Genomic DNA, 27,757 nt, shown 5'->3' with positions numbered 1-27,757 from the left:
GGTATTTCCCTGAAAGATTTTTACATGATACAAGTTTGCCAAATAAGATAATTTAACTAAAAATCTCAGATATCAAAAATCCGACACATGGGTTTCCTAGCTGAACATAGAAGAAACTGATTTGATATTTAAAAAAAAAACTGCAAAAAAAATTAGCTCTGTTGAAGTATAATACTCCATCTATAAAATACACTGATTGTAAATAAAGATTTCCATTTTCACTGCAATAATAGAGTTGTGCAACCATCTCAAACATTGTTTTGGAATATTTCCATCAGCCCCCCAAATTTCTTCCTGCCCATTTGAAGTAAATCCCAGTTTCCGTCTCTAGTCCCAGACAACTAAGCAGTTGTTGTCTCCATAGATTTGCCTTTTCTCAGAAACGTAGGTAAGTTTAATAATACAATATTAGTCTTTCGTGTCTGACTTCTGCCACTTAAGAAAACATTTTTGATTGCCATGGCAATCTAAGAAGGGCAATACAGTGAGACTCTGTCTCTATCAAAAGAAAAAGAAAAAGAGAGAGAGAGAGAAAGAAAAAAATTTTACTAATCTATAAATGTAAAAGTAACTTGGAAGTCACCCTTGTACCACCAAAGTTAACTTATTGTTTCAACTTAAGTCCTCCCAGAGCTAAAATATAAAAACTTAAATAATATTGACATTATGAATACTTTTAAATTCTTAAATTGTAGCTTTACGATTTATATAGGCTATGTATAATTCTAAAAATAATAAAAACAATTATAGCATTGGACTAAATTAAGGTCTTTGGGGGGTACTTATTCATGAACTCTTCATTACTTAACTAAAGGAATATTAGCAAACTAATATTAACACTTAATTGAGCTTTATCCCAAGCATGAAAAGGCTAAGTAATTTGAAACTAAAAAGAATGAATTAAAAACTGAAAGTGATTAAATCCTTTGCATAAAAAAGTATTAATAATACATAGAATTCTGATGTTATGTGTTGAAAAGTACATAGCTTTGTCGAAAGTATGGAACAACAGTAATATTCTTACTCTCCTGAGGCATAACACTTTAGGAAAAATAATGAGATTACTTAATAATATTGAGCATGGACATACTTTGATCCATATAGATTCTATCTCTATATTTAAGCCCAGAAAATTCAGTAATGCAAATAAAAGGAGAAACAAGGATGTATTCCAACTCCACGTAGGTAAACATAAAGGATGTAAAGTCTCCATCTTTTCTTAGAGCTGAATAGTATTCCAGGCAGAGGGCAAGGGCGATTGATGGAGAAAGAAGGGCAATTGGTGGAATCTCACCTAATGTTCACAATATGAGGGTGTTATAACTTAAACTTTACCTTGGAAGTGAGAACAATGTAACCTTGTATTACTTTGAAATTTAAAAAAAAGAGAAAAAAAGAAAAAATAAATAAATTTTCGAAAAAATTTTAAAAGAATAACAAAATCTTTTAAAAACATATTGTTGATGTACCCTTTTAGAATTTCAAACAAATAACAAATAAATATTTAAACAAGGAGAAAGAAGAATATTGATTAGAGACTTGATCATAGTTTAGAACAGAAGACAAAACTAAACTAATAAAAAGCTAAATTCCCTTGACAGTAGAACAATATTATTCTTACATTCCGTATACTAAAGATAAATGAAAATGAAGGAAAACTACAAACACAAACATCATTTGAATAGAATGAGTACTCACAGTGAATATCTGTTTTTTAATTCTAAAACTCTCACAACCAATAGTAAATATCTGAAAAAGCAGGGGAACACTAAGAAAACTCAAATTACCAGCTCTCTTGGGTTGTGGGGGTGTCCTGAGCTGTTATTGTCTAATTTTTGTCACTCAAAAAAAAGTTTTGATTTCATGGTTGTTTTATAAGCGATATGTCTTTGTTTCATTTTTAGTTCTAGGACTACCACATGCATGTATAGTTACTATTCTCAGTTTTGGAAAATGTAAATGCCACTACACGTATATTTATAGAACTTTATAATAGTATGCCTCTGTTTCTCCCTCTTCTCTTTTATACTTCTAAATATTTATAAATTCCATGGTATATCATTGATTATACATTTATAATGAAAAGGGAGAAAAAGTATTTACTCACACATTTACCATTTCCTCATCCATAATACTTATATATTTAGCTGTCTCTCTCTATATATACTGTTCCTTATAGGTATATGCATTTTTCTGTCTATCATTCTCTCCCCAAATTTCAACCTACACTCATATTCCTTCTTTCTACAGAATTTCCTTTAACATTTAGTGCAGAGATAGGTTTTACTTTCTGGTGAAATTTTTTCTAAGATTTTTGTTCTCTTAACATGTGTGTTTCATTTTTATTTTTAAATAAATTTTTTTGCTGGACATAGAATTCTTAATTGAAATTTTTATTTTACTCTTTCTATTTACCTGGATGTCTTTGAAAGATTCTGTACTATTGTGTTTTGGTTTGCATAGTTTCTAATAGGAGGTCAATAGTCACTCACTATTTATAAATTCTATACTAGAAAAGTCCAGGATCAAATGACTTACCTGCACAAATCTTCTGACTTCCAAAACATCTTAATAGAAATACTTGTGGAAAACAGAAAAAAAATGGAAAATTTCCCTATGCTTTGTATGAGTTAATATAAGCTTAACACCAAAACATGGAGAAACATTCTGAGGAAGGAAAATTAAGGTCAATTTATGACATGCATATAGAAAAAAAATTTAAAAATTGCATTGAACAATTTTCAAAAAATATAATGTGTCACAACTAGCGCAAGAATATGGAACAACTTAAGGATGCCCACTGTCACTATTGTTATTCAATATAAAACTGAATATTCTAAATATTCTAGCTAGATAAATCAGAGAAGAGAGAAATAAAGAACATCAAAATTGGAAAGGAGGAAATCAAACTAGCCTTGTTCTCAGATAATGTAATTTTATATCTATAGAAATTCAAAGACTCTACCTAAAAGTTATTAGAACTGATAAACAAATCTAGTAAAGCTGCAAATACAAAATCAACCTACTGATATTAGTAGCATTTCTATATGCCATAGCAATTTGAAACCAAGCAGGTAACCCCATTTGCAATATCTATAACTAAAATAATATACATAAGAACAAACTGAACCAAACAAGTGAAAAATCTCTAAAAGGAACACTGTAAAACATTTATGAGAGAAATTAAAGAGGAAACACACAAAAAAGGGAAAGTTATTCTACATTCATAGACTGGAAGAATCAATATTGTTGATATTCCATGCTACCAAAAGCAATCCACACATTCATTTTCAACTTCAGATATTTTTGACATATTGTGGGTTTACCAGGACATGTAACCCCAATACCAGTTAGGAGAATCTGTGTTGTGAAGCTACACGAATAAAACAGTGTGGTACTGGTAAAAAAAATAAGATGAATAAATAAATGAAAAAATAAAGAGCTCAAAACCAGACCTACACATATACAAAGGAGCAAAGCCAATACAATGGAAACAATGCATCATTTTCCACAAATAAAGCTGAAACAATCAGATGTCCTCATGCAATATATATATATATAAAATCAAATTTAAATTAAATTTTTCACAAATTTAAATCAAAATAGATCATAGACCTAACTATAAAACATAAAACTCTACAACCTCTAGAAAATAACACAGGAGAAAATCTAGAAGACCTGGGGTTTGGTAAGGAGTCTGTAGATGTAACACAAAAGAGGGATCCATGAAAGAAAGACAAAGCTGGAGTTCATTAAAATTAAAAATTTCTGCTTTAAAAATGTCATTGTCAAGAGAATGCAAAGCAAAGCTGCCGAGTGGGAGAAAATATTTCAAAAGACATACCTAACAAAGGACTACAATGCTCAAAACTGAAAAATAATAATGTAAACAACACTATTAAAAATAGACCAGAGACCTGAACAGATACTTCATCAAAGAAGGTATGTATGTACACACACATGCGTAGAATAATCATATGAAATATGTTGCATATAATACATTACCATGGAAATCCATTAAAACAACAAGACGACACCACACGCCTATGAATGACCAAAATAGGAGCACTGACAATATCACACGCTTGCAAGGATGTGGGGCAACAATAATTCCTGTTCATTGCTGGTAGGAATGCAAAATGGTGCAGCCACTTTAGAAGACAGTTTGGCAGTTTCTTAGAAAACTCAACATACTCTTCCCATATGATTAGGCAATCATGATCCTTGGTATTTACCCAAAGAAGATAAAACTTTATGTCAAAGAAAAACCCAAACCCTGCAGTCTCACAGCTTTATTTATAATCACCAAACTTAGGAGCAATCAAAGTGACCTTTAGTAGTTGAATGGATAAATAAACTGCTGTGCACTTAGACAATGGAATATTATTCAGTGCTTAAAAGAAATGAGCTACCAGGCCATAAGAAGACACACAGCAAGCATAAATGTATAGTACTCAGTGGAAGAAGCCAATCTGAAAGTTTACATGATATGAGATTCCAACTCTATGCCATTGGGAAAAAGCAAAAAAAACTATGGAGACAGTAAAAACGTCAGTCAGTGGTTCCCAGGGGCTTAAGGGGCAAGAAAGGATGATGAAGGAGAGAACAGAAAGTGCTTAGGGCAGTGTAAATACTCTATATGATACTATACTGGTTATATAAGTTATAATGTTATTATTAAGTTTGTCTAAACCCATAGAAAGCACAACAATAATGGCATCATTTATAGCAAATGCACCACTCTGGTGGGAGATGCTGATAATGGGAAGTCAGTGCTCTGGTGGGGAAGGAAATATGTTGTGAATCTCTGTTATTTTATGTTTAATTTTGGTATGAACTGAAAAATGTTCTAAAAACTAAAGTCCATTAAAAAAAATACAGGCACTGACATTATCACATATCATGATTTATTTAAAGCCACTCTAATTAAGTGCAGTTTAGGTACTGTACAGATAATATTGCCAGTGAATTATAATAGAGAGCGTGATAACAGATAGCGCACATAGACAGTCATGTGACACATGAATTTACTCGTGCACATTGTAACAATATGGAAGTTATCACCTCTTTTTAATTGGTGTTGGATTAAATTGAATATTCATACAGAAAATATAATCATGCAACTATACCTCTCATAACAGAGAAAAGGTTTATTATACATCTATATTGGATTCCCAAGGCAGATTATACACCTAAATTTGAAGCATAAAGCAGTACAACTTTTATAATAAAATATAGCAGAAAATATTCAGTATGTCTTCATACATAATTTTTTGTTGTTGTGGAGACAGAGTCTCACTCTTTTGCCCAGGCTAGAGTGCTATGGTGTCTTAGCTCACAGCAACCTCAAACTCCTGGGTTCCAACAACCCTCTTGCCTTAGCCTCCCGAGTAGCTAGGACTATTGGCACCCACCATAATGCCCAGCTAGTTTTTATATTTTTAGTAGAAATGGAGTATGGCTCTTGATCAGGCTGGTCTCAAACTCCTAAGCTCAAGCAATCCACCCACCTCAGCCTCCCAAAGTGCTAGGATTCCAGGTGTGAGCCACTGCACTCAGCTATATACACATATAATATTTTTTAAATGACACAAGTTTGCTAAAGTAGGTTGTATTAATAGTAAGACTTAATTCATCTAAAGACAATATCATGGTTAACATCATGAGTGAAGTAATGTGGGTGTTACGTACTTCCTGACATGATGTGACATGAAGGATACTTTACCTCTGTGGTCTCATTTCCAATAGAAACATAACTTCGGTCTAATAATGAAAACAAACAAACAAAAACAGCAGACACAATGTGACAGGCATCCTAGGAAACACTTGACTGTTACCCAAAACTGTCAAGGTCATGAAAAAAGAGAGAAAGACTGAGAAAGTGTCACAGATCTGAGGAAACTAAAGAGAAATGACAACTAAATGCAATATGGTGTCCTGGACTGGATCCGGAAAGATAAACAGGACATGAATTCAAAACACTAGTGAAATCCAAATAATATCTGAAGATTCATTAATAAAACTGTACCAGTGTTCATGTCTCAGTTTCGACAAATATACCATGTGAGATGGCCACATTAGGAGAAACTGAAATGTGGTGGGCAGTATATGAGAACTCTCTGCAACATCTTTGCATTTTTCCTGTATTTTTTCCCAAAACTAAAATCTAATCATAAAACAAGAAATACACCATGTGAGTTAAAATAAAGCCAAAGAATGAAAGATATTCTCAACAGAGACATCTAACAAAAGATTTGTATCTTGAATATATAAAAACTCTAAAAATCAGGTTGAGCATGATGGTTCATTCCTGTAATCCTAGCACTTCTGAAGACCAAGGTGCAAGGATCACTTGAGGTCAGGACTTGAGACCAACCTGAGTAAGAGCAAGACCCCTATCTCTACTAAAAACGGAAAGATTAGAGGAGCATTATAGTGTGTGTTTATAGTCCCAGCTATAAACAGGAGGCTGAGACAGGAGGATCACTTCAACACCGGAGTCTGAGGTTGCTGTGAGCAAGTCTGATGCCACAGCACTCTAGCCTGGGCAACAGAGTGAAACTCTATCTTAAAAAAAAATAAAAAACAAAGCACAAACCTAGAACTTAGAAAAAAGAACCAGAGATTTTAGTGAATGTACACTATACTAAAAAGGGTATTTAAATATAAAATAAATATATAAAAATAAAAATGTTTTCAGATTAATGAGTACATATACTAGGTAATTGTAAAATAAAATCATCAATAGATTTGTGTACAGAAGTATATCCTCAAGAATCCCAAATAAAAACACGTTGGTGAGAAAGCAGAGTAACTGGGGCAGTGCCTGGGATATCAGATTTTGATACTGGATTTCCAGGCTCTTGGTCTCAGTTGTTCAAAGAATGAAGCAATGGACCACAGGATCAGCAGTAGGCTAGGTTTTATTTAACAAGTGTTACAGCTCTCACAAAGAGCCAAACCTCCTTGCAGAGCAGGATCAGCAGTACAAGTGTTACAGCTCTTGCTCTTCTGTGCACACGCGTTCGTTCTCTCTCTCTCTCTCTCTCTCGCTCTCGCTCTCGCTCATCTGCGGAGGTCTGCATTTGGGCTCTCTGCTTAGGGGCTTATATAGGGGCAGTTGTCCAATGAGCTTTCAGGTCTTGAAAACAGACCAATCAGGAGCAGGTTTTGAAAATAGACCAGTCAGGGATGCACTGGAGGAATCACCAGTGTCTTCTCTCACTCGCTCCAGTTCCTGGAGGGAAGCTCCCCCCACTTGCCTTCACTCCAGCCTGCTGGTTCCTCTGCCAGCTGCCGCCACCACCACCACCAAGACTGAGGTGGCAGGTCCTCCAGCCCCACTCAGCTGAGCTGGCTGGGGTGCCACCTGTCCAGTATCACCTGTGGCTCAAAGGAGTAGGGTGTTCGCCCCTTATGCCAGAGGTGGGGGGTTCAAACCCAGCCCTGGCCAAAAAAAAAAAAAAGAAGCGGAGTAACTGGTACTCTCATATGCTGCTTTAGAAATTTAAATTGTTACATTTTGAATTGAATAAATGCATAATCTACCACTCAAATATCCTTCCTACACAAAACCCTACAAAAAGGAGTACAGTTTGCACCAAGTACATGTGCTACCAATACCATTTACTGTAGACAAAACTTGGAACAATCTAATGTCACATTTTGATAGAGTAAATTAATAATGTTCTACCTATGCAATGTATTACCATGATGAATTGAAAAGAAACAAATTATAACTACACAAAATAACTTAGATGGGTTGAACAAATATAAGCTCAAGTAAAAGAAGCCAGATACAAAAGAAAATCTATTATGATTTCATTTACATATCACTCAATTAACCCATTGTTAGTTGTAGGATTCAAGATAGTGCACATCTTGGAATAAAGGTAATGAGTAGAAGGGTGTTATTGTTTTTTGCATGCTGCTTTTATGGGTGTGTTTAGTTAGTAACATTTTATCAGGCTATTCTTTTATAAATTCTGAAACATTTTTATGTATGCTATAGCCAATAAAATTATTGGAAAAACTTACACATTGTCTAATAATTGATCTTTTTATTTCTCCACCCCAAAAACAAATCAATCAACTATTTGGGGACATAATTAAAATCCACACAGATATGCTGTTTATAGAATATGACGAAATGTTTTCCCCAGCTGATTGTATTTATACAGAACATTTACAGACTGTTATCTTTCTGATTAAACAAATTACTCTGCAGGTTGTTAGAGTGATACTTTCATCCAACCGCAACAATTAGAACAAGGAGCCTTCAGTGAAACTTTTCCCATAATTTTGGAGACTGTGGTCCACACAGAGATTCAAAAAACCCTAACATAATCCCCGCTGTTCTCAACATCCCTCAATGTTGACCAGATTTTTCAAATTTAGTAGAAGCCGAAACATTGAAAGAGACTGACGGGATGTGAAACGCTCCTTTGGGACCGCTGTCTGTCACTGAGCACGGTGCACACACACACGTCATCTTATTGTGCTTCTTTTTACTGTACTTCCCAGACAGTGTATTTTTTACAAATTGAAACTTTGTGCTAACCTTGCATCCAGCAAGTCAACAGATACCATTTTTCCAAGAGCCTATGTTCACTATGTGTCATATTTTAATAATTCTTGCAATATTTCAAACTTTTCCTTATTATTATATATGTTTATGATGATCTGGGATCTTTGATATAACTAACATTAATTGTTTGGGGCTCTAGGAACTGAACCCCCATCTAAGAGTGAACTTAATTGATAAATGTTATGTATGTTCTGACTACTTCACCAGCTGGTCATCCCCTCATCCCTCTCCCTCTCCTCAGACCTCCCTATTCCCTGAAACAACAATGTTGAAGTTAGGCCAGTTAATCACCCACTACGACCTCAGATGTTCAAGTGCAAAAAAGTCACACATCTCTGCCCCTATGAAAGAAATTAAAAGTACAACTTCAGCAAACACACAAACCACAAGAAAGCAAAATATTTTTATTGTTGGCGTAGAGAAAGTTTGAGAAGTCTAGATACAGGATCAAACCAGCCATAACATTTCCCTAATTCAGAGTAAGGCCCTAACTCTCTTCATTCTATGAAAGCTGAGAAAGGTAAGGAAGCTATAGAAGAAAAGTTGGAAGTTAGCAGAGGGTGGTTCATGAGGTTTAAGGAAAGAAATCACCTCCATAAGATAACAGCGTGAAGTGAAACAGCAAGTATTAGTGTGAGAGCTGCAGGAAGTTATCCAGAATTAGTGAAGGTAAGGTAGCTCATGAAACAGCGCATTGGACCTGTAGACATGTATCAGAAGAAGATGCCATTGGGAATTTTTATAACTAAGGAGAAGTCAATGCCTGGCTTCAAAGCCTAAAAAACAAAACAAAACAAAAGGCTGGTAGGTGGTTAACATAGCTGGTAACTTTAAATTTAAACCAATGCTCATTTATCATTTCAAAAATCCTAGGGTCCTTAAGAATTGTGCTAAAGTTTCTGCCTGTGCCCTGTGAATGGAACAACTAAGCCTGAATTACAGACAGCACATCTGTTGACTGCCTGGTTTTCTATTTTAAGTCTATTGTTAAGACAATTGCTCAGAAAAAAAGGATTCTGTTCAAAATATTACTGCTCATTGACAATACATCTGGTTATTAAAAAAGGGAGCTCTTTTAAAAAAGGGAGATTAATGTTGCTTTTATGTTTGCAATATCCATTCTGCAACTGAGGGACCAAGGAGCAATTGTTATGTTCAAGCCTTATTATTTAAGAAATATATTTCCTAAGGCGATAGCTGCCCTAGATAGTGGTGTGTCTGATGGATCTGACAAGTAAATTGAAAACTTAAGATGGATTCACCATTTCAGATGCTGTTAAGAACATTTGCAATTCCTGGAAGCAGGTCAAAATACCAACATGAATAAGAGTTGGGGAGAAGCTGATTGCAGCCCTCACTGATGACTTTGAGGGATTCAAAACTTCAGTGGAGGAAATAACTGCAGATGGGATAAAAATAGCAACAGAGGTAAAATTAAAAGTGGAACCTGAAAATGTGATGGAATTGCTCCAATCTCATGACAGCTTGAACAGATAAGGTGATGTCTCTTATGGATGAGCAAAGGGGTGGTTTCTTAGAGATGGAATTTACTCCCGATGAGGATGCTTTAAACATTGTTGACATGACCGCAACAGAATTCTTACTAGAACACGGCATAAACTTAGTGAATAAAACAGCGGACAGAACCCTTTTGAGAAGATTGACTCCAATTTCAAAAGGAGTTTTCTTGTGGGTAAAAATGTTATTAATATCAAACAGTTTAGCCTAATACAAAGAATTCTTTCTTGAAAGGCAGAGTCAATCAATGTGGCTAATTTCATTTTTACCTTCATTGTTAAGAAATTGTCAGCTCGCAACCTGTGGCTCAAGTGGCTAAGGCACCAGCCACATACACCTAAGGTGGCGGGTTCGAATCCAGCCCGGGCCTGCCAAACCACAATGATGGCTGCAACCAAAAAAAAAAAAAAAGAAAGAAAGAAAAAATAGCCAGGCGTTGTGGTGGGCGCCTGTGGTCCCAGCAAGTTGGGAGGCGGAGGCAAGAGACTCACTTGAGCCCAGGAATTGGAGGTTGCTGTGAGCTGTAATGCCACAGCACTCTACCCAGGGGGACAGCTTGAGGCTCTGTCTCAAAAAAAGAAATTATGACAGCCACCCCATCCTTCAACACCCACCACTTCTCAGTCAGCAGCCATCAACATTGAAGCCAAACACCCCCAGTAAACAGATTGTAACTTCCAAAAGCCTCAGATAATTATTAGCTGAAGTATTTTTAAATTAAAGTATATACTTTTTGATACATAATGTACATTTCACAGACTACAGGATAGTGTTACAAAACTTACATATGCCCTGGGAAACCAAAAAACATTGTATGACTTGCTTTACTGCAACATTTGCCTTATTGTGGTAGTCTGGAACCAAACCCACAATGTTTTCAAGGTATGCGGTTTGGGAATTTTATGAATATTAAAAAATAATGGCATAGATTATACTAGGAAAACAGTAGTCATCGCAAATGAACTACGATTTTTAAATTTAAGAGATAAGGATGTTAAATTGAAGCAATACAAATGTACTATAAATAGTCCATACATGATAGAAATTTTCTGAGGTGAAATTTGGTCTGAAATCTACTGTACTATAAACTGGCAGCCTTTGGAGTCAACAAAGGAGGGATAGAAACCAGGCTAAACTATATCTCCAGTTTCTCAAATACCCTCACTTTCCTCATCCTTGAAATTAGCATGATGTTGGCCACCAATTAGGTTCTCTCTGAGAGTCAAAGGAACTAATGAACGTATTTTAAGTGGATAACTAAGGGCAAATAGCAATCCTGGTGTTTGACATGTAGAAACAGTCACTCAGGAACTGTGAAAGGAGACCGTTCATCATTATCTGTTACCAAGCTTTTGGGAAATCACCCTCCAGCATGGGTTCAATTACACCACAACATAGCTAACACTATGGATTGAGGATTGAAACCCCGACTGAAGGCCTTCTAGTAGCGCTCTTGATTATGAAGAAATTACTGATATCTTCCATTTAGTATGTTTCCTCTTACTCAAATTTTTCCTACTCTTAATTTATAAATAACACCAAAAAAAAAAAAAATAATGAAAACTAAACAAGAAACTCTGGGCCATTTTTAAAGCATTGGGGTTTTTTTGTTTTGTTTTGTTTTCTGCACCTTTTTTTTTTAACTTTTCACTTAGGTCTTGCAAACTCTGCTACCTTTCCCTCCAAAGCTTCTATTACAATTCTACTCATTTCCTTCACTATAACTACTAACTTTGTGCAGACCCCAAATACATTTTAAAAATCTTCTTATCACTTTAAAAATCTATATCTTGTCACTTTACCCCTTGATTCCATTGCCAAAATACAGTATTACCATCAGCCAATTGTATGCATTTATTAAATTATATTTCTGACAAGAAATGGGCTTTCCATCTGTGAAGACACCATGATCTCTCACAAAGTTCAGAATAAGTGTACTTATAAATATTATATCCAGTGTAACCAAAATCTGAAACAGATAGACCTAAATTAATATGTGGCTATTCTGATGATTACATATAGCGTTGGAAGCTTTTGACATAGTACACAAGATTAGCATGATATACTGCTCCAAAGACTGATCATTGTAAATAGTAACTTAAATAAAGCAATATTTAAGCTGTCAAAAAATAGCTATTAAATGTCAACATGTGCCTGAAAACATTTCTGATATATGCTTCTAAACCATAGGTCGTAACACTTTTTTGGGGGGGCGGGGGGGATTAGGATTGTTAAAGAAATGGTGGTAGGCTGTGGATAGTTATAACTTTTATATTCGTTTAAATCATAATATCACAGAGCTCTGAAGAACATTATCTTTAATCTCCCATAAAACAAGAGTTGATAACAATGCTGAACAAATGCTGTTGGCATGCGTCTGCGACAGGGCAGCTTTGATTTATGCTGTGGCTTTCATAAGGTGCTGCTGAAGATACAGTTCAATAAATTAGAAGCACAAGGAACTACAGTGAATGCCTGCCCGCTATGGGATGTTTACATGATTTACGTGCCCCAGAAAAGCTTACCAGAGGGATTATGAGAAAAGCTAGTCATGAAATAACATTCTCTGATACTCTAGAGTTCAAAGTAAAAACCTAGAATTCAGGTGAAAAAAAAATAGCTGCATTGAGATTAACTGAATACCACCCATTGTTCTGAAGACAAAACATGCCTCCGACAAAAGAAAAATCAAAGGCAATGAAATTGTCACGGTTATGGTTTGGCATTTTCTTTCATTAAGCTGGAACTCTTCAGAAGTCATAGGATGAAGAAGGGTAGAAAAATAGAAACATAAATACATAAATAATGTAGGCAGATAAGTAGATAGATGTCTCCTATAGATAGAAATATCTGATTGTAACATTTCCAGCTTCTTCAAATGAAAGCTTTGTTCATTGTTTTTAGATCTTTTCTCTTTTTAAAATGTGCATTTAATGCTTTAATTGTCTATCTAATGCCGCTTTATCCTTCATTCCACTAATTTTGATTTGCAGTGTTTTCACTGTCATTTCTTTTAAAATGTTTGGGAAATTTTAAAAATTTGACATAAGGTTAATTAGAAGTATTTTATTAATTTCCAAACAAAAGGAAATTTTCCAGATAAGTTTCTGGCACTGATTCCTTGCTTCAGTTTGTTTGAATCAGAAAAACACACTTTGTAATTTTACTTACAAAGAGAGAGTCTGAGCTCAGTTGGGTCATCAGAGAAGATAGTGGGCCAACATTATTTTTCTGAATTGCATTAGTTATCCATTGTTACATGGCAATATTACCTCAAATTAGTAGCTTAAAACAACACATTTATTTTTTACAGTTCCTATGAATCAGGTATCTTGGCACAGCTTAGGAATGCCCTCTCCAAGTTTGTAATTAAGGTGAGAGCCTGGGCTTGGGAATCTCACTGGAATGTTTTACTAAGGAAGGATTTAAGTCCAAGCTCATTCAAACTGTTGGCATAATTCATTTCACCTTAGCTTTGAGACTAATGGTTGTATTTCCCTGCTGACTGGCTAACTGCTGCCGATAGTTTCTTCCACATGGGTTTTTGTTTTTTTTTTTAACATGGGCGATTTCTTCCTCAAAGCCAGCAAGGGAGTGAGGAATTCCAGCAAGACAGGCCATATAATCTATATAGTGTAATCATGTGTATATAATCATATGCATATCATCACTGTTTCCATATTCTCTTGGTTGAAAGCAAGTCACAGATCTGCTCACACTCAGGGGAAGAGGGTCACACAGGGTGTGAACACCAGGAAGTAAGAATTATGGTAGATACTGAGTCTTTCTGACACAATTACACACACATACACACACAAACTCACTCAACCGTAATGTCTGCTTTACTTCTGCCTTACAAATATCACAAACAATGTCTCCTGCAGTCCTGTTAATTCAAAACTGTTCAGGAAAGGGAAGTCTAGCTAAATTGGAAATAAAATTCTACCCAGCTAAATTGACACAACACATAGGCACCACCGTTGCCTTTTACTAGAAGCTGTATAGTCTTAGGTTTTTACATGCTGGCCATTATTATATCTCAAATTAATTTTCATGTATCATGTAAAAAAAAGTGATATATAGTGCAAAGTTGAGACTCACTGTTTGCCAACTGGATACCATTTTCAATACCACTTCTAGAAGGGATCTTTGTATTCTTGCTGGGTTATATTCTCTTATCAAGCATCACTTAACTATATATGTTCATAAACTGCAACTTTTGGCACAGCAACAGACCACATGTGGAACAGTGGTCCTATATTAAGCTTTCTATCTTACATATGTCTAAATATACAAACACTTCCCATTGTGCTACAACTACATACAGTATTTTACCCAGTAACATGCTCTACAGGGTTATAGCCTGGAGCAACTGGTATACCACATAGCCTGTGTGTGGTTGGCTCTACCATCTAGGTTTCTGAAGGTACATTCTGCGACATTCACACAACAATAAAATCAGCCCGCTACACATTTCTCAAAACACATTCCTGGAATTAAGTGATGCACGAATTAAGTGATGTAAGTCTTTACATCTAAATTCTTTATTCTTCTTCATTAATCAACCTGTCTTTCTTTGGGCCAATGACACAGTTTGGCTTTTGTTTTGTTTTGATTTTTAACATTATACTAAGTGCTACAGTCAGAGGCAGATCTCCAACATGATTTTCCTCTTGCAAGACTGTTCTGGCTGTTCTAGGTCTTTATTTTTCCCACAGATATTTTAAAAATGTGTCGATTTCTATTTTTTTTAAAATTCTATAATTTTGACTCAGATTGCACTGGCTCTAAAGATCAACTTGGGAAGAACTTTGCTTTTAACAATAGTTTCTAAATCTATGAATGTCATGTATATTTCCATTCATTTAGGTCTTCTTAAATTTCTCTCAAAAAGGAGCTGTCAGTATAGAATTCATGAATATTGTTTGTAATCACTAAGAGTTTTCTATATTAACCTTTTATTCAGAGTAACTGAAAAATAATTTTATTTGTTCTAAATAGAAATTTTGTACATGTCTCAAGATTTTCTATGTACAGAATCATATGACCTAATAAATACAGTTTGATTTATTTCTACAGCCTTTTTTTTTTTTTTTTTTTTGCAGCTTTTGGTGGGGGCAGGTTTGAATCCGCCACCCCCAGTATATGGGGCTGGTGCCCTACTCCTTGAGCCACAGGCGCTGCCCACAGCTTTATGCCTTTTGTTAGGGTTTGTTGCCATGTGTGTTTATTAGAATACATGATAATAGTTATCCTTGCTTTTTTCTCAGTGTCTTGGGCAAGCATTAAGTCTTTCATTTCCATGTATAGTAGACATTAAAGAGGATTCTTCTATAAGGCAAAGCTTCTATAAAGCTTCAGTTCTAAAGCTTTTACCATGAGCATTGAATTGTTAAATGTTTTTCTCCATCTGTTAATTCTCCATCAAATAATTTCTTTGTTTCAAATGATTAATGTGGTTAATTAAATTTATTGATCAATGTGATCACGCTAAACCAACTATGTATTACTGATTATGTGTGCAACTTTTTTTTCTTTGAATATATTTTTCCAGTTTTGGTATCTTGGTTATTCAAGATACCAAAAAAGTGGTATCTTGAGCATGATAAAAGTGAGCATGAAAGAATTCGTTCCTATTCCACCATTTGGAAGATTTTGTATAATACTGATTTTAATTTTTCTTCTTAAGTGTTTAGTAGAATTCAATTGTGAAGCTATTTGGGATTCAAGTTTTTGTGGATTATACGGAGGGAAACTTGGGGAAATACAATTTAAATTTCTTTTTTGTTGTTGTTTTTTGCTAGTTTAGATATCTTTTAAATTCCAAAATATTTGGTAAGTACAAATATTTGTGTGACGCTGGTAATTGTATAATGCCTAAGTTGGGGTTTAGATATCTCTTGTTGTTGTTTTTTGCTAGTTTAGATATCTTTTAAATTCCAAAATATTTGGTAAGTACAAATATTTGTGTGACGCTGGTAATTGTATAATGCCTAAGTTGGGGTTATAGTGTGTCTGTTTCAAAAATAGTGTTTGTTATACCAAATAAGTAAGTCTTTATCCTTCACTCCATTCCACTCTTCCCCTTCTTTGGTTTTCAATGTCCTTCACATCTGTTTGTGCCCATGCGTGCCTTTTCATTTAGCTCCCAATTATTAATGAGTACATATGGTATTTCTTTTTCCCTTCCTGAGATAACTCATTTAGGGTAATGATCTCCAGTTCTAGCTAAATTTCTGCAAATGACATTATTTCATTCCTTTTGTAAGGTTGAGTAGTATTCCATAGGGTGTGTGTGTCTGACACCCACAGAGAGAGAGAGAGAGAGAATGCACATCCCTTTTCCTTGTTCACTCATGAAATGATGAGCACTTAGGACGATTGCACATCTTTGCAATTATGAACTGTTTTGCAACAAACTTTTGAGTATAAGTGTCTTTTTGGTAAAATGACTTCTTTTCGTATGGTCAGATACTCGTAGTGGGATTGATGGATCAAATGATAAGTCTAAATTTATTTCTTTAAGGAATCTCCATGGTGTTTTCCATTGAAACTGTGGTAATTTGCACTGGCAATATCTAAGAGTATCTTTCTCTCTGCATCTAGACAAGAATCTACTGTTTTTTGGCTTTTTAACAATGGCAATTCTGAGGGAGTAAGGTGCTAGCTATCTCACTGCAGTTTTAATTCTCTTTTCATGGAGGATCAATAATGTTGAGCATTTTTTGCTGTGTGTTTGTTAACCATTTGTCTATCTTCTTTTGTAAAATTTCCGTTTATGCTTCACCCACTTTTTAATGTTTTTTTTTTATTCCTTGTTTGAGTTTTTCATAGATCCTGGATATCAGCTGTTTGTCAAATGAATAGCTTGCAAATATTTTCTCCCATTCTGTAGGTTGTCTATTTTACTCTGTTGTTTCCTTTGTTATTTAGAAGTATTTTAATTAAGCTCCATTTATTTATTTTTGTTATTACTTGGAGTCTAAATTATAAATTTTTTGCCTAGGCTAAAAAAACTCTAGAAGATTTTTTTCTTACATTCCCTTCTAGAATTTCTATGGTTTTATATTTTACATTTACATCTTTTATACAATTTTGTTTTTATTTCAAAGTATTATGGGGGTACAAATATTTCTAGTTCCATGGATTCTTTTATAAAACTTGAATCAAGGTTATAACCCAGTTAGTGTTCATCATACCCATTAGGCAGGTTTTCACCCGTAGCCTCCCTCCACTTACCCCTGCTTGATTTTCCTTATGTTTTACTTCCCTCTAAGTGCATGTGTGCTCATCAGTTAGTTCCTGTTTATTAGTGAACACATGTGGTTTTGTTTTTCCCCTCTTGGATACTTGGATAAAGGTCTCCAGTTCCATCCAAATTGTTGGAAAAGGCATTAAATCATCCTTCTTCGTGGTTATGTAGTATTCCATGGTATAAATATACCACATTGTATTAATCCACTCATGAATTAATGGGAACTTGGGGTAATCTCACATCTTTGCACTTATAAATTTTGCTACAGTAAACATTCCACTGCAGATGTCTCTTTGATAAATGACTTCATTTCCACTGGGTAAACCCACAGTAGTGAGATCAAATGTAGGTCTACTTTTAGTTCTTTGCGGTATCCCTGGACTGTTTTTCACAAAGGTTGTATTAATACGAGAGATGCTGTTAAACATCTTATAAATGTGCACAGGATAGGTAACAAAAAACTGTCTGGCCCCAAATATCAATATATCCAAGACTGAAAAACACTCTGGTTTAATTTAATTATTTCTACTATTCCATTTTTCCCTTGTATATTATATATATTTTAATATTATTTTATATGTAAACCTAAGTATAACAATGCATATCATTCACTTATTAAATGTGAATATATAATTATATCATTACCACTTTCTAGACCAAAACAAATGACCTTGAAAGTCTTTAGGTTCATTTATTATACTTTGTCATACTTGGTGCAATTGTTATACTTATCTTACACCCACATATAAAACTCCATAAGATATTAATATCTTGGTTTCATTATGAATTTTTTCTTTTTTAGCCTTTTGTATCCTCTTTCTATTGTTCCACATCAGTACTTATGTGCTTCTCTGTGGATCACTGTGCATCTGACACAACTTGTGTTAGTGTTTCCTTTATTGTATGTGTGTATCTGATGACTACTCAAAGTTTTTCTTTGAAAACTATCTAACTTGTCCTAATGATTAAAGAAATCTTGTTTGGTGAAATATTTTATGTTGTTGTTTTGTTATTAATTTTAAGATATAATTCCATATTTTTAGGTTTGATTTTTCTTTTGATGATAGTATTTTATTAGTAGTTGAGTTGATCCTTTAATAACATTCTTTTTTCTCTTTGTCTTTGGTTCCATACAGTTTCATGACACTGTTCTTGGGTATTTTTTTTTTTTTTGGTTATTATTTAAACTTTTTTGTTTCTTAGTATCTTAAAGCTGTATTTTTATGTCTTACACTGGTTTTTAAAATTGATGACAATTTGTGTAATGTTACCTCTTCATATATGTATTTCACACAGTTATCTTTTCTAGCAGTAGATACATATAAAGATATTGACTCTATTTTCCATATTCTATGTCTTTTACCTTCTTTCCTATTTTTTTATTTTTCATATCTGTGCCTTAAGCTGTCTATTATCCTATACTTTCACTTCTGTTTCTGATTTTCTTATCACCTGTGGAATCTGTTGCAAAACCCAGTTAGTAATTTCTCATTTTCGCCACCGTATTTTTATGTTTTCAGCAGCATAATTTCCATTTAATGCTTACTTTCAAAAAATTTATATCTTGTCATTGAATTTCTTAAATCTGTTAAGTAATTATAAAATGCATGTCTTACAGCTCCTACATCTGTTTCCCATGTATAAATTATAAATAATTTTTAATATTTTCTCTTGTTTTTTAATAAAGTTTTGTTTTCTTGGATGGCTAGTCATTTTTAAAATTAATTGTAGAAAGTTCTGTATGAAAAATGTAAAATTCTTATTACAATTATCTTCTTAATATTATAAATATCTTCTTAATACAGTTTTTCCTTCTGCTTGTAGCAGACTATGGGAGGGGAAAATAACCCTAATCTAATAAGGGCTAAACTGATTAGAATTTGGCCTCCAGTCTCTATGTGGGATGGTATAACATGAATCAACAATGCTGCTACATTTAGCTATTTGATTGCTCCAACTTGAACACTGGGGTACATAGAGAGTATAAATTTTATTTATTCTCTGAGTCCCATGAGTTCAGCCATTCAGCCTCAAGACTCAGTTTTAAGTTTGACCAAATCCACAGGGGGAAATTCTTATTTTTGAATTCTTTTTTTTTTCCTCCAGACTCATGGACAATTTAACAATATATTGTTACTTGAAAAAGATTTCTAAAATGAAAAGTTTTAATACTATACTTTTATAACAATAAGCATCCAATTTATGAATTTTAAATCCATTTATATGACATTTCTATTTTCCCAGTATTTAGCATTTCTCTTATTCCATTTTCTTCATATCTTCACCTGCCTAAAACTTATATTTCCTCTTTCTCTCTCTCTCCCTCCCTCCCTCTTGATCATCTGACTCTCACTTTTGCTCCCTCTCCCCTCTCTCATCGCAGTCTGTGGTTCATCATCTCATTTTGCTCTCTCTCTCTCTCTCTCGATCATTCTGACTCTCACTTTTGCTCCCTCTCCTCTCATCACAGTCTGTGGTTCATCATCTCTTTTTGCACTTATTTTACACATGAAATATTTTCTTGTTTGTTCTGAAATATAAAATACAACAATTTCAAATTTGTTATTTACTATAGCAAAAATTTCATTTCAGAATATGCATCTGCTATGTATATTCTATAGTAAACCTCTTTTTGTAGGTTCAGATTATTAATGTCTTCTTTGGAAGTTTTTTTTTATAATTTTAGAATGAGCTTTAGTGTCATGTCATTTTATCTGAAGCAGTGTATATAATCTCCAAATTATCACTTTATCCTTTTTCATATTAATTTATCTATACCCATTGGTAATATCTAGACAAAATTCTGTAATATTTTTTAATATGTGACACTATTTTCTCTTTAACAGCATTGATTAAAACTACGCCCAATTTTTGTACACTTGATTATCTTTATCAAGAGCTGGCATAGAAGAGGAGTTAAAAACGTCTGTTCAACTTTTAAAAATCTCATACAGAAAAATGTACTGTATTTCTACAACAGAATCAGGAATGATCTCAGAAAATTCTATCTTTTGTTTGACCTGATCTTTTACTGATTTTTTTTTTTGGCATATTTTTATAGATTCATCTTCTCTTTGCATGGTTCAACAAGTCCATTCTAAACATCATCTTCAAAAGATTGTTAAGAAGAGAACTCTAGACTCTCTTGGAAAAAAACAAGCTGACTGCAACATTTTTCCTTTTTCTTCTGGACACCTCTATTTCTAACAACTTCCCCAAAGATATTTCATATGATTTTCAGATTTTTTTTAACATTATAAAAGAAAATCTTCTTGTGGTAGTTATTCTTATGAGTCAATTTGGCTAGGTTATGGTGTCCATTTCTTTGGCTAAACAGTCTGAATATTGCTGTGAAAGTAGTTCTTAGATGTAGTTAACATCTAAATTAGCAGAGTTTAAATAAGCTGCTTACCTCTATAATGTGAGTGGACCTCATGCAATTAGTTGAAAGTCTTTTTTTGTTTGTTTGTTTGTTTCAGACAGAGCCTCAAGCTATCTCCCTGGGTAGAGTGCTGTGGCATCACAGCTCACAGCAACTTCCAACTCCTGGGCTCAAGCGAGTCTCCTGCCAGGGCCTCCCAAGTAGCTGGGACCACAGACACCTGCCATAACACCCAGCTATTTTTCGGTTGCAGCCATCATTGTTGTTTGGTGGGCTCGGGTTGGATTTGAACCCGCCACCTTAGGTTTATGTGGCTGGTGCCTTAGCCACTTGAGCCACAGGCACCAAGCCAATAGTTGAAAGTTTTAAGAGCAGGTTTTCTGAAGGAGAAACTCTTACCTGAGTTTCCAGCTTCCTTCTCTTGGAACTAAGAGTCAAGACTGCAATATAAACTTTCACCAGCATCTTCAGCCTGACAGCTGACTGTACAGATTTCAGACTTGCCAGCCCCCACCAATTACATGGGCTAAGGCAATTCCTTAAAATAAATATCTCAATATACATATTAAGATAGATAGAGTTATAAATACATTCTGTTGGCTCACTTTCTCTGAGGAACCCTGCTAATATCAGTCCTGGTGCGAAAGACAACCAAGTGAACTAGTTCAGCTAGAAAAAGGGAAAGATTGATATCTTTGAGACTTAGTGCAGATTGGAGTTCAGGAGTTATTATTTTGGGGAAAGGAAACAGGTATCTTAGAGGAGAAATTGCCCTCGTGGTTCCAAGTTCTGAAAAAACAACTGTCTTACACCTCACAGAAGAGAAATTTTATGTCTAGTAAACGATATTTGTTTGATAAAAAATCAGCAAAATGTTCCTCTAACAGTGCTCTCTCTCCAATAGTTTTAAAATACTATTAATCAGTGGTATTACTTAAAATAAAAAACAACAAGAAACCTCTGCCTTCTCAATGCCAGAGGTATTACCATTAATACTGCTAAGACATCGAAAGAGCTGTCTGCACAGTTGTACACCCGGGCTGAATATTAAATGTATATATATGAAAGACTCCCTAGGGAAGATGAGCTTTTTAATCATAGTGTTTGACTTTCCATATCTGATTTCTTCCTTCTTATATGGCAGGAGGATGGACTGAGCAGCACATTTTTCTCTAATTTCTTGATAAGCACTACTATCAACCTGACAGCCCAGACTGATTAAATATCCCTATTCACATGCAGATAGACCCACTGCCTTTAAAAATCTCTGAGGCTAAAATTAAATGTAAATTAGCGAAGGCCCAAACCCCTCTGCAGCTTTCTTCTTTTTTAGACAATCATTAAAAATTACTCTGTGGAGAAAAGACAGCATCCTTACAAATCCCGTTTGTTTTGATTTTATTGGTCCAGCAGAGGCATGAGAAAAGTAGTAAAATAGCACTACCAAAGCAAGCCAAAATTGAATTTAGGAAAAGGAATGGGTAAATAGAGACCCCAGTTATGTACCCCAAAACAGGGAAGTTGAGAGTTTAGGTAAATAGGAAGGAGCAGACACATCCTAGAGGCCCAGTTTAGCAAATATAATGGTCTGGGAAGGTAGAAAACAAGGCAGAATATCCAGTTTAGAACCATGGCACAAAAATGTAAGGCAGCTATTATGGACAACATGGGGCTGGAGTCAAAGCTAAACAGTTGACACAATCGGAATGTGTATCTCTGACCTGCAGTTTTGATCACCCATGCACTAACAGAGTGCAAGAGGCTCTGTGAGCGACTTGGAGGTTTCACAAGCTGGGATTTTCTCTAGGTAGCTACTTGTTGAGGCTCTCAGGAGACTTGAATTCAGAGAGAACAAAAAACAAGTACAGCTGGGTTAAATCGGTTGTTTAGCAAAGTTTAGACCAGGTTGTTTAGAAAGATGGCTGGAGGATGGAATCAGGCCATCGTTAAGATCTTTTCAAAAATCTTTCTTCTGCTATTTTATTACTGATACAGTCTGAGTTTCCATGCTCCCAGCTGAGACTATGATTTTGTATTAACATTGCCAGAGAATCTTGCAGCATTTGTTAATCAATTTAAACACTATAATGTATAATATTTCCATCCTTCTCCAACTCCAGACTTATCTTCTCACCTTTCCCACATCTACTTGCAAAATAATAGAAATTCTTCTACCTGCATCTTCCCAACATTTACAAACTTCTCTTTCCTCCCCATAAAAGGTAGTAGTATTAGAGTGGTATAGTGGCTCAAGGTAGTGTTCGGAATAATTAAGAAGAGCAGGTAAAGTTTTTGCAAGAAAAAGAAATTTCATTAACAATTTGCACAAGCTGGGCCTCATCTTAATGACTGCAGGCTTCTTGGAAAGTGCAGTTTGGGGTTGTATACACAACTTTAAGGAGTATCACCTGTTTCTTGGAAGTCCCCCCAGGATCTCAATTAACTCTGTTTTCAAAACAACCCACCTTCAAGGTTTTAATCACCCTCATTCCCCTAATAGCCCAGGTCAGCTTGACCTGAAACAATCCATAATAATCTAATGATATCTGTCACCCATCCTGTTCATATTTACCTCACTACCTAATAGTATCTTCAGCCTTTTCTCTGGACTCAATCCATACCCATAATTACAGAATGTTTGTAGTATTAGTTTTCTTTGCATTTCTATATCTCCAGTTTCACTCAATTATATCTTTGCCATCAGTACCTGCATGTGCTCAACATTTTCACACCTTGAAAAATACCCTCCTTTGACCCACTCTCTCCATTTCCCATCACCTGCATTTTTCATCTTTTTGCTTCTTTCACAGGCAGAAATGACCAAACACCCTCCTTTATTTACTTGAATCCCACTACTGAGGGGTAACCTGAGAATTTGATGGTGTTTCACAGTGTCTGGCTAGAAAATACAGGAATCCTAGAGTCCTGTCCCATCTTGACACACCAATGTGTATGAAGGACTCATCAAAGCAAAAAATAAATTTAACTAACTAAATTAATAGGTACAGAGATTAGACTTTTAAAAAAATGAGAATGGCATAAGTAACCAAAAGTGCAACACAGGTAAAAATAGGTCGAAGCACGCAATTCAAACATGTGGCATAAATGTTGCTTTCTGCCTCTACCCTAATCCCAAATTCAGTGATTTCACTGATTCTTTCCGAATTAAATTCTGATGACCAGACCCCTCGACTCCCCCTAAGACCAGTGGGGAACAAGCCCCCTACCCTTGAAAAGGAAACCTCACCTAAGCCTTTTAGGCCCAGCCCCCTCAAGGGTGAAGAATTAAGGAAGTATGCAGGGAGGGGTTGAGTGCAGGGAGGGGTTGAACCCTAGAGGGAAAGTTCCGAGTTCTTTGGAAACTTTCTGAACTTATGTTGAACTATGTACCCCCGCTTTGCACCCCTTTGAACTGTATCTTGTGATTTGTGACTTAATGTACCCTAAGTCAGTATGTACCTCCACCCTGAGTTGTGTAACCCCTAATGATGTACCCCTCCTTATAACCCCTGAGTTATGTTGAGTTGTTATGAACTAATGCATGTACCCTTACCTTGTGACTCCTGAAGCTGTGCTGGGTTGTGCTATAAGCAATGATTTAGCTTTTGTACAAGCTTTCTTGCTTCAGCAATAATCACAGTATATAAGCCTTTTGAATTTGCCATTTGTGGCTACTTGTTGGCCCACCACAACAGCCCCCTGTAGGTGCACCTGCAGTTGTATTAAATTCCTAATAAATTTCTATTAATTAATTACATCTGAAGTGGGGTCCATCCTTCTCTCAGCTGTGTGGGACATAACAAAATCAGAAAGACTATTCTTCAGAATTCCAGATGGGTACATCAAGCTGTTTCTCAGTATCTTCTATAGGATGTTTCATTGAAACCTCTGAGTAACTTGTTAAAAATGGAAATTATAATTCCCTCCCTACAGAAAATGAAGATATATTCTTCCTCAGTTTCATGCCCTGAAATTGTGAAATGTGTAACAAGACAGATGCTTCATCCACCTGGGTCCTTGACTGACTGTGGACCAGCTGGACTGCAATTAGGGTTTTTATTGGATGACAAATAAAAATACAGTATATTCATTAACTTTGAATTTCAGAGATATAATAAACATTTGTATAGTGTATTTTCAATGTTACATGGGAGATAGTTATACTGAAGAAGGATATTTCTGCTTATTTGATGTTCGAGATTGATTAGATGTCCAGCATTCTATCTGGCAACCCTACATAGAACAAATATGTAGACTAAGTAAAAGCTAAATTTGATCTACATGAGTCACTGATGTTTGAGAGTTATTTGTCACCAGGACATAATCTAGCGGCTTATCATGACTAATATAACCATGGTTCATCCGATAAAAAGAAAGGAAGTTATGATATGAGTGAACCACCATTAAGAACTTTAGTGAAATAAGTAATGCAGGCTTGGGGCAATATGGTGCAAGGCAATACTGGAGCCAGGATGACTGCATGAGTTGACCTCAATTCTGAGGACACGTGTGCTGCCAGGCTCATGAGCAGAATCGTAAGATCAACATACAGCACATCGTGTGTTTAGATGAATGAGTCAGTAAGCACATTTCACTAAGTTAGCTGGGATTCTAGTACAAGACCACAGGAAAGGGGCTACAGACTAAAGCTGAATTTATGAGTGCCTATGATTGTGATGTGTGTATACATGTGTCAGTTTCTTTGATTTTACCAGAGAAACTGCTTTCTCTGTATTGCTTTCTGTATTGTTATCCAAAAGAACCTACAGACAGCCTATAAGAACTAAGATGATCCCCCACATTGCCACTGGATACAGGTGACTATTAAAATCCCAGTACTGCTCCTATGAATCATTCTTAGGTTGAATCTTTTTAGAAGCAGATCCTGATCTAAGGATTTGGGCATGAGTGATGTTTTTAAGGGACTACTCTATAAGATACCAGAAAGGAAGTGATGGGGTCAGGGCAGGGAAATAGGAAAAAACCAAAGAAGAGTATGGAAAATATGAGAAGTCACACCCTCAAGCTAACCTTATGGGGAACTCCAGAGTTTAAATTATCTCAAAGTTGGGCCCACCTTGGTTGTACTTTCTCTCCATACAGTTTTTGGCTAGAGTCTGCCTAGATTAATGAGAATGGGGATAAAAAGTGCAGGCAATTTAAGCACTTTGCCAGAGGAGGTGGAAAAGACCTCTGAAAGTCTTAGAGGTGAGACCACACTGGCGGAGCAGTTAAGAGCCTGGGACTGGGCGCACAAAGTGGTAAATGGTGCTGAGTCTGTTTTAACACAAGGAATATCTAAATAGAAACTTTAAGTCTGAAGTAAGACACATTTATAATAGCATAGCAGTTATAAAGAATCAGTAGATGCTTTGGACTGAATGTCTGTGTCTCCACAAAGTTCTTACTTTGAAATCCTAATCCCTAATGTCATGATTTTGCAGATCGGGTCTTCGGGAAGTAATTAGGTCTTAAGAATGAAGCTACATGATCGCATTAGTGCCCTTCTAGGTGGAGGCACAAGAGAGACTGTGCACCACCTCCGCCCTCCTTCCTTGTGAGAATGCAGCAAAAAGGAATAATAGGGAATGATCTAGAAACCAGCAGAGACTTCTCACCAAGAACCCAACTGTCCTGGCAGCCCTATCTCAGATCTCCAGCTTCCTGAGCTGTGAGAAACAAACTGGCGTTTAAGCCACCTGGTCTATGTTGCTTTGTTATAGTGGCCCGAACTAAGACAATTTTAACCAATGGTGCAAAATGCCCTTTTAGAAATTCAGCATGGTAAACAGCATTTTTCTAAAACTGATCTATACATTCAATAAAATTTCAACTAAAATTCCAATAGGATTGGAGAGGGGTGAAATTCATAAAATTATTCTAAACTTTGCTCAAAAGAATAAAGTAGTATAAGTAAATAAGCCAATTCTGAAAAGGAAGATCCAAAAGAAGACTTTCCCATCAGATTCAAAGACATTCATTAATAACAAATCAGTATGACAGTGGTCTAGAAAGACAAAAGATTGACCAGAGATTGTCTTTAGCATGTTGGTGATGAATCCGTGAAGTATGGGAAATACGAGAGGAATGTCTGTAAATAAAATACTAAGGACAAAAATCAGAGAAAGGATGAAATGAAGAGATATGAGATAAGCTAATCAGAGCAATTATAAGGTACCATTTATTGACAAAAAGGAATCCTATTCTACCAAAAATAAAAACGAAGTATTGATTTAGCTACAGCATAAGTGAATCTTGAAAATATTGTGCTGAATAAAAGAGCTGCGATACAAAAGGCCACACATTGCATGATTCCATTCATATGAAATGTCCAGAATAGGCAAATCTTTACAAGCAGAAAATAGATTAGTGGTTGCTGAAGGGAGGGTGGCTGGGGTGAGGAAGGATGGGAGAAATGGGGAGTGACTCCTAGTGGGTATAATATTTTGGGGGGTGAATGATGAAGTATACTGGAATTAGATGACGGTGATTAATGTACAAATTTATAAATCTATTAAAGCCCACTATATTGTTCATTGTAAATGGGTAAACTTTATGGTATATTTTGATAAAACTGTCACTACAAATATTTATATGTTAGTCTTTTCCTGTATTGTCTCCCAGAGTAAAAAATAAAATTTTAAAAAATAGTAAATCAGAAGAATTCACCTTGAATTTCAAGGGAGAACAACATACTTATTTATGAGTAAATGAAAGAGTAGAAGTTAAGAATTATAAATTATGTTGCACAGAGAGTGATCTCCTACTTTTCTAAGCTGAGTTTAGTGCTATGGTAAAAAGTAAGAATATATGTATTTTTCTGATGTTGATGGGTCTCCAACAACGGAAATAAACACATCTCGAGTCAATTTTTTTTCTTAAATTGTTGGACATTGATCTCATTGTGTCTGTTATGAATATAGATTCGTATACCAAATAGCGCTTTTTTCTCCATTTGTCCGTCCTTGAGGAAGAAATGAGGACCTATTATTTTAGAAGTGATTAGAAATTTATT

Source organism: Otolemur garnettii, unplaced genomic scaffold, assembly GCF_000181295.1.
Source record: "Otolemur garnettii isolate 467f Iridium unplaced genomic scaffold, OtoGar3 scaffold00042, whole genome shotgun sequence".
Classification (NCBI taxonomy): domain Eukaryota; kingdom Metazoa; phylum Chordata; class Mammalia; order Primates; family Galagidae; genus Otolemur; species Otolemur garnettii.
This window is presented reverse-complemented; position numbering follows the sequence as displayed.